Source organism: Mobula birostris, chromosome 6 (genome assembly GCF_030028105.1).
Source record: "Mobula birostris isolate sMobBir1 chromosome 6, sMobBir1.hap1, whole genome shotgun sequence".
Classification (NCBI taxonomy): domain Eukaryota; kingdom Metazoa; phylum Chordata; class Chondrichthyes; order Myliobatiformes; family Myliobatidae; genus Mobula; species Mobula birostris.
Window position 1 is genome coordinate 161,249,664 of NC_092375.1, and position 12,263 is coordinate 161,261,926.

A 12,263-nucleotide genomic window follows, 5' to 3' on the forward strand; every position below is an offset into this window, starting at 1 on the left:
AAAGGAAACGTTTCAGATCGAAGAATTTTCGTCAGGATTAACAGTTTTTGCTAAACAGTGACAGGTGACGTGTGATAAGATGCAATACGAAACGTATAGAAAGTGACCTTTCAGCCCAGTGAGTCTCTGCTGCTACTTTGAAAAAACCAAAGGATTATTGTGGTTGTTGGAAATCTGAAATGCCGGTTAATATTTAGCAGATCAAGCGACGATTTTGGAAAGGGAAGCAGAGTTAACATTCCAAATCAATAATTTTCACATGAACATATGAATTAAGAGGCGAGTAGGCCACTCAGCTCCTTAACTTTGCTATGCTGTTTTAAAAAATCATAGCTGAGCATTTGATTGTTTCCTCAATTCCACATCCCCTACTTTTCATGAATCTCCCCACCCCTCCACCTCTTCTGCATCCAGAATATGCCCTCTTGTTGTTACTACTGTCAGGGAGGCAGTAGACGAGCCTGAAGACCCCCATTACCTGATTCAGGAACTGACTTTTTCCCGTCCTCCATCCAATTTCTGAATGGTCCATCAACCAATGAACAATACTAGAGTCATAGAAAAGTACAGTGCAGAAACAGGCCCTTGGCCCATCTATTCTGTGTCAAACCATTTAAGCTGCATACTCTCATCAACCTGCACTGGAACCATATCTCTCCATACTGCTACTATCCATGTACCTATCCGAACTTCTCTTAAATGTTGAAGTAGACCTCACATGCGACACTTATGCTGGCAGTTTATTCCACATTCTCACAACCCTCTGAGTGAAGAAGTTTCCCTTCATTCCCTTAAGCTTTTCACCTTTCACTTTTAACCCATGAGCCTTAGTTGTAGTCACACCCAACCTTAGTGTAAAAAGCCCACCTGCATTTACCCATCTATACCCCTCATAATTTTGTATACCTCTATCAAACTTCTTTTCAATCTTCTATGTTCCAAGGAATAAAGTCCTAACCTATTCAAGAGACAATTTCGAACGAGATTGAAGACGACATTGGATGCACGGCAAGGTCTGCAAGACATTACTTCCTACAAAGCGAAACCCAATAGCATGAATGGCAGCAATGCTTCACTACCAGATGAACTCAATGCCTTCTATGCATGCTTTGAAAGGAAGAACACAACTACAGCTGTGAAGATCCCTGCTGCACCTGATAACCCTGTGATCTCCGTCTCAGAGGCTGATGTTAGCCTGTCTAAAGAGAGTGAACCCTCCCAAGGCAGAAGGTCCCGATGGAGTACCTCGTAAGGTTCTGAAAACCTGTGCCAACCAACTAGTGGGAGTATTCAAGGACATTTTCAACCTCTCACTGCTACAGGCAGAAGTTCCCACTTGCTTCAAAAAGGCAACAATTATACCAGTGCCTAAGAAGAAGAATGTGGGCTGCCTTAATGACTATCGTCCAGTAGCACTCACATCGACAGTGATGAAATGCTTTGAGAGGTTGGTCATGACTAGACTGAACTCCTGCCTCAGCAAGACCTGGACCCATTACAATATGCCTACCGCCACAATAGATCAACAGCTGACGCAATCTCAATGGCTCTCCACGTGGCTTTGGACCACCTGGACAACACAAAACCTACGGCAGGATGCTGTTCATGGACCGTAGCTCAACATCTAATACCATCATTCCCACAATCCTGGTTGAGAAGTTGCAGAACCTGGGCCTCTGAACCTCCCTATGCAATTGGATCCTCGACTTCCTAACTGGAAGACCACAATCTGTGTGGATTGGTGATAACATATCCTCCTCGCTGACAATCAACACTGGCGCACCGCAGGGGTGTGTGCTTAGCCCAGTGCTCTACTCTCTATTTACACATGACTATGTGGCTAGTCATAGCTTAAACACCATCTATAAATTTGCTGATGATACAATTATCGTTGGCAGAATCTCAGGTGGTGACGAGAGGGCGTACAGGAGTGACATACGCCAACTAGTGGAATGATGGCGCAGCAACAACCTGGCACTCAACGTCAGTAAGACAAAAGAGCTGAATGTGGACTTCAGGAAGGGTAAGACGAAGGAATACATAAAAATCCTGAAGAGGGATCAGAAGTGGAGAGAGCAGGTTCAAGTTCCTGGGTGTCAAGTTCTCTGAGGATCTAACCTAGTCCCAACATATTGATGTAGTTATAAAGAAGGCAAGACAGCGACTGTACTTTTTATGTATTTTTATACACACATTCTTTCTCTCACTCTCCTTTTTCTCCCTCTGTCCCTCTGCCCCTTGCCCATCCTCTGGGTCTCCCCCCCTTGTCTTTCTCCCCGGACCTGCTGTCCCATGATCCTCTCATATCCCCTTTGCCAATCACCTGTCCAGCTCTTGGCTCCATCCCTCCCCCTCCTGTCTTCTCCTATCATTTTGGATCTCCCCCTCCCCCTCCCACTTTCAAATCTCTTACTAACTTTTCCTTCAGTTAGTCCTGACGAAGGGTCTCGGCCTGAAACGTCAACTGTACCTCTTCCTAGAGATGCTGCCTGGCTTGCTGCGTTCACCAGCAACTTTGATGTGTGTTGACTGTACTTTATTAGGAGTTTGAAGAGATTTGGCATGTCAACAAATACACTCAAAAACTTCTATAGTTGTACCATGGAGAGCATTCTGACAGGCCACATCACTGTCTGGTATGGAGGGGTTGCTGCACAGGACCGAAAGAAGCTGCAGAAGGTTGTAAATCTAGTCAGCTCCATCTTGGGTACTGGCCTACAAAGTACCCAGGACATCTTTAGGGAGCGGTGTCTCAGAAGGGGAGCTGCCGTTATTAAGGACCTCCAGCACCCAGGGCATGCCCTTTTTTCACTGTTGCCATCAGGTAGGAGATACAGAAGCCTAAAGGCACAAACTCATTGATTCAGGAACAGCTCCTTCCCCTCTGCCATCTGATTCCTAAATGGACATTGAATCTTTGGACACTACCTCACTTTTTTAAAAATATACAGTATTTCTGTTTTTGCACTTTTTAAAATCTATTCAATGTACGTAATTGATTTATTTGTTTAGTTTTTTTGTATTTTATTTATTATTATTTTTTTCTGCCAGATTATGTATTGTATTGAACTGCTGCTGCTAAGTTAACAAATTTCATGTCACATGCCGGTGATAATAAACCTGATTCTGATTCAATCTTTCCTTATAACTCAGGTCTTCCAGTCCCAGCGACATCCTTGTACATTTTCTCTGTACTCTTTAAACTTATCTACATGTTTTCTGTAGATAGGTGACCAAAACTGTACACAATATTCTAAATTAGGCCTCACCAACTTGATGTTATAGAACCTCAACATAACATCCCACCTCCTGTACTCAATACCTTGACTTATGAAAGCCAATGTGCCAAAAGCTTTCTTTACGACCCTATTTACCTATGATGCCACTTTTAGTTAATTACGTACCTTTATTCCTAGATCCTTTGTTCTACACCACTCCTAACCTGATTGGTCCTACTGAAGTGAAACATACTGCACTTTTCTGCATTAAATTCCGTATGTCACTTTTCAGCCCGTTTTTCTAGCTGGTCCAGATTCTGCTGCTAACTCTGATAGTCTTCCTCACATCCAGTCTTGGTGTCATTCACAAATTTGCTGATCCAGTTAACATTATCATCCAGATCATTGATATAGATGATGAACAACAGACCCAGCACTGATCTCTGTGGCACTACACTAGTCACAGGTGACCAGTCAGAGAGGCAACCATCTACTACCACTCTCTGGCTTCTCTCACATAGCTAATGTCTCATCCAGTTTACTACCTCATCTTGAATGCCAAGTGACTGAACCTTCTTGACCAACCTTCCATGTGGCACCTTGTCACGTGCCTTGCTAAAGTCCATGTAGGCAACATCCACTGCCTTGCCTTCATCAACTTTCCTGATAATTTCCTCTTTTTGCACTACTTACTTAATTTATTTTTTTTATCTATACTTTTTATTAGAATATATAGTTTTACTTATTTTTTAAAATTGAGATACAGTGCAGATTAGGCCCTTTTGGCCCTTCAATCTGTGCCAGACCAGCAGCCCCTGATTTAACCCTAATTATTGTACAGTTTGGACTGTGGCAGGAAAGCAGAATACCCAGAGAAAACCCACAAGGTCATGGGGAGCAAGTACCAACTCCTTACAGACAGTGGCAGGAATCGAACCTGTGTCGCTAGGACTGTAAAGCATTGTGCTCACCACTACGCTATCATGCCCCCCTCAACTTTTCTTATTGTTATGTATTGCAATGTACTGCTGCCACACAACAATGGATTTCACGAGATATGCCAGTGATATTAAGTCTGATTCTAATTCTGATAAGAGTTGGAACATCGTGTTGCGGTTGGAACATCATGTTGTGGTTGTACAAAACATTGGTTAGACAGAGTATTTTGAGGTGACGTAAAATGTGTTAGGAAAGACAGTAAATTATTTGATTGAATAAAGTGCATGAAATTGAAAGCATTTTAATAGCCTTACACGAAAGTGTATCTTTCACCAAGGTGATCATCATCCAGTAACATTTGATGTTTGTTTTGGTATGCGTCCTGGGAACTTTCTGCAGACCAGAGGGTACTCAGCTACATCTGCTCAGAACAAGTCTAGAAAAGCAGATCTTCATTCTTCACAGCAGCAGCAATCACCAACCGGGGTTCAATTCCTGCCACTGTCTGATGAAGTTTGTATGTTCTCCCCATGACCACGTGGATTTCCTCCCACATTCCAAAGACGTACGGTTAGGATTAGTCAGTTCTGGGTATGCTGTGTTGATGCCGGATGCTGACAATACTTGAGGACTGCTCTGAGCACAATCCTCGCTGATTTGATTTGACATAAATGATGATTTCAATGTATGTTTTTATGTTTCAATATCTTCTTCTTCATCATGTGCCTTGTGCATTACACGCTTGGGCGATCATGGCTCTCCACATCGAACGATCCCTCACAGCGTCAATGATATCTTGCAAACTTAAACGTTAGTTCTTTCACAGTGTCCGTATATTTTCTTCTTTCCCTTCCTCTTCCGCATTTCCCAGGCATACAGCCTTGTAATGTAAGGCATTCTATTTCTCCCTTTCTGATGACGTGGCCCAGGAATTTAAGTTTCCTCTCCTTTAATGTTCTCATTAAAGATCTTTTTGGGCACGTTGGAGTACTATGTCGTTAGTTACCCTATCGGTATATGATATTTTTAGCATTCTTCTAAGAAACCACATTTTTGTTGCTTCTAAGTTTCTTTAGAGTTCTGGTGTGAAAGTCCATGTTTCGGAAGCATACAGCAAGGTTGACCAGATGTAACATTTTAGTAGCCTAAGCCTTGTTGTCATAGAAATGTGTCTGTTGGTAAAAATGGGTTTCATTTTTTGGAAATTGGTTTTGGCAATGGCAATTCTTTTTATTTCTACTTTACTTCTGGCATCTTGTGATATAAAGCTACCAAGGTAATTAAAGCTGGTCTTTTGTTCAATCTCTTGGTTACCGATGTACACTTGGCAGTTGGGAGTATCCTGTTGTTTTGATATTACCATACATTTGTTTTTTTTACGGTTGATGGTTAGATCAAAATCTGCACTTGTTTGTACTACTTTGTCTAGGAGGATTTGTAGGTCTTCTGCAGCACTTGCTATTAGGGTGGTGTCGTCTGCATATCTTATATTGTTGATGTTAACACCTCCAATTTTTATCCCATCTAGGTCTTCTGTTTCTCTGAGAATCATTTCACTATAGATATTAAATAATTCCGGAGAGGCAACGCATCCCTGTCTAACTCCTCTTTGAATTTTAGTCCGACTGCTTATGTTATCATCAATTTTTACCGCCACCATCTGATTCCAATATAAATTTTGAAACAGTTGTTGGTCCCTTCCATCAAGGTTTAGCTTAGCGAGAATTTGAAATAATTTTTCATGTTGCACTTTGTCGAATGCTTTAGTGAAATCAATAAAACATAAAAAGACATCATTTTGATATTCAATTGCCCTTTCTGAAAGCATTCATAGTATGAAAATTGCGTTCCTAGTTCCTCTATCCTCAATAAGCCCATTTTGCAGTTTAGAAGTTTCTGGCCTTAAATTGTTTTTAATTCGACTCAGAACAATTCTCAACAAAATCTTTATTACGTGACTCATAAGACTGATTGTTCTATAATTTTCGCAGTCAATAGTTCCAGGAATTTCTGGCAGAGTTATAAATACTGATTTCAAGAGATCGCCAGGCAATACACCAGACTCATATATGCCATTAAACAGTTAAAAAGAATATCTTTGCCCAGATCTTCCAGGGTGTTGTATCATTTCCACTGAAATTTCATCAGGTCCAGTGGCTTTACCATGTTTCATGCTTTTCATTGCTTTAGTTATTTCTTCTTTGGTAATAGGTGGGCCAGAATTAGGGTGTTTAATATCTGGGGGTTCCCCTCTATTATCTTCAAAAAGCTGCTCTATATACTGAATCCATCTCTCACATTCTTTATCTGGATCTGTTAGTATGGATCCATCTGCTGATCTTATGCATCCTGTAGAGGAGGTTTTCTTAATTCCAGTAATTTCCTTAATTTTCAATATACATGTGACAAATAAAGTTAACCTTTAATGTTTATCTTTAATCTTTGAGTCATTTTGACAAGTCTGCTCAGGAACCCATCCCACAGGATCCATTGCAGGTGGGTTCATGTCTAGTCCCTGTACATCTCCACTCCCCATCAGGAAGGCCTCAAAGCTCTCAGTTTCTTTCTGGACACCAGACCCATCTAGTTCTCCTCCACCTCCAATCTCTTCTGTCTGGAGGAACTAGTCCTCACTCTCAATAATTTCTCCTTCGGCTCCACCCACTTCCTTCGAACAAAAAGTGTAGCCATGGGCACTCGCATGGGTCCCAGCTATGCTTGCCTTTTTGCCGGTTACATGGAACCGTCTGTGTTCCAAGCCTACACTAGTGTGTCTCCCTCACTTTTCCTACGCTACATCAATGACTGCATTGGTGCTGCTTCCTGCACCCATGCAGAGCTCGTCGACTTTATCAACTTTGCCCTCAACATCACCCTGTCCTCAAATTTACCTGGTTCATTTCCAACACCTTCCCCTTTCTCAATCTTTCTGTCTCTATCTTTGGAGATAGCTTACCTACTGATATCTTTTATAAACCCACTGACTCTCACAGCTACCTAGACTATACCTCTTCCCACCCTGTTACTTGTAAAAACGCATCCCATTCTCTCAATTCCTCTGTCTCCACCACATCTGCTCTCAGGATGAGACTTTTGATTCCAGAACTAAGGAGATGTCCTCCTTCTTCAAAGAAAGGGGCTTCCCTTCCTCCATCAATAATGCTGCCCTCCCCTGCATCTCTTCCATTTCTCTAATGTCTGCCTTCACCCCATCCTCCCGCTACTCCACCAGGCATAGAGTTCCTCTTGTCCTCACTTACCACCCTACCAGCCTCCGTGTCCAGCACATAATTCTCTGTGACTTCTACAATCTCCAATGGGATCCCACCACCAAGCACGTCTTTGCCTACCCCTCACTTTCTGCTTTCCGCGTGGATTGCTGCCTACGTGACCCCCTTGTCTATTCGTCCCTCCACTCCCTCTTGGTACTTATCCTTGCAAGCAGAACAAGTGCTACACCTGCCTCTACACTTCCTCCCTCACTACCATTCAGGGCCCCAAACTGTCCTTCCAGGTGAGGTGACATTTCACCTGTGAGTCTGTTGGGGTCATCTACTGTATCTGGTGATCCCAGTGTGGCCTCCTGTATATCAAAGAGACCCGACATAGATTGGGAGACTAGTTCATCGAGCACCTACGCTCCGCCTGCCAGAACAAGTGGGATCTCCCAGTGGCCGTCCATTTCAATTCTACTTCCCATTTCCATTCTGACATGTCAGTCCATGGCCTCCTCTACTGCCACGATGAGGCCACACTCAAGATTGGAGGAACGACACCTTATACTCTGACTGGGCAGTATCCAAATTGATGGCATGGACATCGATTTCTCGAACTTCCGATAACGGCCCCACCTCTCCTTCACCATTTCCCTCTCTCACCTTATCATTTTAACCTGCCCATCACCTCTCTTTGGTGCTCCTCCCCCTTCCCTTTCTTCCATGGCCTTCTGTCCTCTCCTATCAGATTTCCCTTTCTCCAGTCCTTTATCTCTTTCACCAATCGACTTCCAAGCTCATTACTTCACCCCTCCCCCTCTCCCGGTTTCACCTATCACCTACTACCTTGTATTTCTTCCTTCCCCCCCCCCCACCTTCTTACTCTGACTTCTCATCTTTTTTCTTTAGTCCTGATGAAGGTTCTCGGCCTGAAACGTTGACTGTTTACTGTTGTCCACAGATGCTGCCTGGCCTGCTGAGTTCCTCTAGCATTTTGTGTGTGTTCCACAGGATCCATCTTGCCTTTCTCCTGTTATGTGCTTATGATCTTTTCCATGAAGGACAGATAGAGTGGTAAAGTCCAAATGAATAGAACATTGTACCACAGACCCATCCTTTGCAACACTGGGGACAGGTAGAATCTTAGTATTAAGTGAGAATGAGGGCAACATCCACTATTAATGCTGCTTTCACCGGCATCTCCTCCATTTCCCAACCATCTGTGCACACCCCATCTTCCTGCTGCTTTAAAAGTGATGGAGTTCCTCTTGACCTTACCTACCACCCCTCAGGCATCCAACACATCATTCTCCACAACTAAAAGGATCCTACCAACAAACATATCTTTACCACCTCCCTCCATTTTTTGTAAGGGTTGTACTCTCCATGATTCTCTTGTCCATTTGTCCCTCCCCACTAATCTCCCGCTGGGCACTTATCCCTGCAAGCGGCCAAATTATTACACTGGCTCATTCACCTCCTCCCTCACCTCCATTCAGGGCCCCCAAAAGTCCTTCCAGGTGAGGGAGCACTTCACCTGCAAATCCGCAGGGATTATCTATTGTGTCCGGTGCTCCTAGTGCAGCCTCCTCTACGTTGGTGAGACCCATCGTAAATTGGGGGACCACTTTGTCCAGCACCTCCTTTCCAACTGCCAAAAATGGAACTTCCCAGTGGCCAAACATTTTCATTCCAATTCCCGTTCCCATTCCGATGTGTTAGTCTACGGCCTCTCTTGTGCGCAAAGAGGCCACCCTCAGGGTGGGGGAGCATCACTTGATATTTGGTCTGGGTAGCCTCCAACCTCATGGTATGAATATTGATTTTACCTTCCAGTAAAAAAAAACTCCCTGCATCTCCCCTCTTCTTCTATTCTCCACTCAGGCCTCTTACCTCTTCTCACCTGCCTATCACTTCCCCCGGTGCCCTCCTCCTTTCTTTCTCCTATGGTCCACTCTCCTATCACGATTCCTTCCTCTCCAGCCCTTTACCTTTCCCACCCCACCTGGCTTCAGACATCACCTTCCAGCTATCCTCCTTCTCTTCCCCCATCTGTTTATTCTGGCATCTTTCCCCATACTTTTCAGTCCTGAAGAAGGGCCTTGGTCTGAAACGTTGACTGTGGCATTTAATGTTTATGTACCACAGTTCTACATGCAGCTTGATGCTGCCACATAAAAGCTGGTAATCAAAACTGGCTAGCGTTGGGAATGCTTTTTCCTTCATTCCTCCAGAGCAGGGGTTTCCAACCCTTTTTATGCCATGGACCAATACCTTTAAACAAGGGTCCTGTGGACCCCAGGTTGGCAACCCCTGCTCTAGAGACATGCATCATAATCTTGAATCCCAATAAAACAGAAGATGCTCAGGTGACTTGCACAGCGGAGCAGTGGTGTATGGCCCAGATTTGTGCCAAATATGTCAACACCAAAACAACCTTGCAGTTGATGACTAGGTTCTTCTTGCCTGCCTTCAAAAGAGAACACCAGCGATTGAGAATACTGAAGTTTGTAACAGAATGATGAAGCAAAACTGTTTGTGGTTGACAACGGATAAGTTCATCATGTTTGTTGTGAGTTGCTACAACATATATAGTTATAGTATTTATGAAGAAGCTGTCTGCAGTTCCTGAATTTCAATAGTCAAGGATCTTATTCATGTATTTAGATGTCCTGTTCCTGGATGGAGTTCAATTACTTTTTAAAAATGTCTTATGGACCAGGATCTGGTACTTTCTCACTGTATATGACAACTAAACTCTTCTCGGGCTTACCTGAACCTGGCTTAAAGCCCAAGGGGAATTTAATCGTCTTAAGGACCAACTTGCCACCTCAGGACTTCTCCATTCAAATCAGGTAATTTCATTTTTTTTTTGTAATTCACTTTTAATTCCCCCTTGAAAGGGTGATGGTGAGACACCTTCCTGAACCACTACAATCCTTTGAGCGAATGTACTTCAAGCGGGCTATAGGACATCAAGCTCCCTGAGTTTGACCCAGCAATATTGAAGCAGGAGTGCTAATAATGTATATGAAATGCTGTCACTAACAATTGGTAACATCTCCTTGTGCCACCTACATCAGTTCTGCCTGTTGATTTTTGAAAGAGCTGGTACAACCTTTTCTATATTTTATTATCTATCTGAACCTCAATCCTAGTCACACACACCCCTCCCCCCATCAGATAATTCTGCCGCTGTACTCCATCATGTCTGTGTCTCCGCTTATCTCTTTATAGAATAGACTGTTCCACCCTTCATACCTGTCCCACTGTTGACCCAGTTAATAAGAGATGTGCATTTAAAATCCATTTGTTCCTCTTTTGTTTCTGTATCTCTTGACAGCAAAAGAAAACTCTTCAGTTTCAGCTCTGGAAGTCTCAATCAACCCAATATTCAGAACTTTTGGGAGAAGAGAAGCTTTGTTCAAAAAGTAATTACCGATTTCATTTTAACTAGCCTTAAAATAAATGCAACCTTAGCTGATCGTGATCAGCGTGATGCTTGACATTAGAGTACTGAGACTTTGAAACAGACACAGTGATTTCCAGCATCTGAAGATTTTCTCATTGTCTTTGAAACAGTTACTCTTTTTCTCTTCAGAGTGACTTTGAGCTATGATATCCAGGAAGATGATTTACAACTATAAATACTGAGCATATACTGCTGCTATTCTCTACCAAGATCTTTTAATGATTTTTAAAAATAAAAATTATTTCTCTCTCCAATAGGTGAAAAATGTGGCGGTATATTTCAAATAGTAATACAGCATCACTAAATGTTCAAAAGCTAATTGGGTTTCCATTGAATAAATACTTCTATGGACAACAAGTAAATTATTTGCAGTTCTATGACATCATTTAGAATTTATTTTTCACCAGTTTACTATTTTGTTGCCGTTTACCAGTCATTCATGATGATTGACATAAAATAAAAATGTCATCATCTGGCTTTTCTTTTTAAAAGTGCTGACTGACCTGTTATGCTGAATTATTTGGAGATTTTGGCTGTAGTATTATTCAGAGTGTGTACTTTTTGGATTTGTAAATTCAAATCAAACCTATTTCAGTGAATCCCTAGGAGGGATGACCTAATCTGACTGGAGGAACAATGAGACATCATTATAACATAATCACATACGTAAATTGGGAGGAATAGCTAACAGCAACTGCTTCGGTTTGCTTTGTATCAGCATCTTGTCTACCTTCTAATCATTGGTAAGTAGTATGATAGTAACAGTGGGGATTTTAATTACCCAAATACTAATTGGATAATGTCAATGTGAAAGCTACAGAAGATACAAAACTCTGAAATTGCATTCAAGAAAACTTTTAAGTCAGCACACAATAACTTCAACAAGACAGAGTTGGGAATAGTTGGGAACTTCTGGACTTTAAGGTATGAAATACACAAATGAAAAGAATTTCAGTGGGAGCATATTTTTATGATAATCATAATTCATTCAGACAACATACTGTAAATATGGACAAAGACAAAGGTTTTAAAAAAAAAAGTGAAAACACTATGTTTTTACTAGGTTTTGGTTATGATGAAGGACAAAAAAAAAGGACTAGAATTAGCTAATTGATATTGAATCAATCTTAGAGCAATGAGAGATATTCATCAGGGGATTTCGGAGAATCAAGATAAACATGTTCCCAGGAATGAGAAAGGTGAGACTGCCAAATTTACAACATACAGATAATAAGGTCCATTGGAACTACAATAAAGCAAAAAAACAGATACCAATCCTGCAGACTGACAGGAGCTTAAAGAAACTGTAGGAGTGACACTAGAAAATTAAAAAAGGAAAGCAAACAGGAGGTATGGGAAACTGCTGGCAAGTAACCTCAGAGAACATCCAAAGATATTTTATAAGTTCATAAAGAGTTA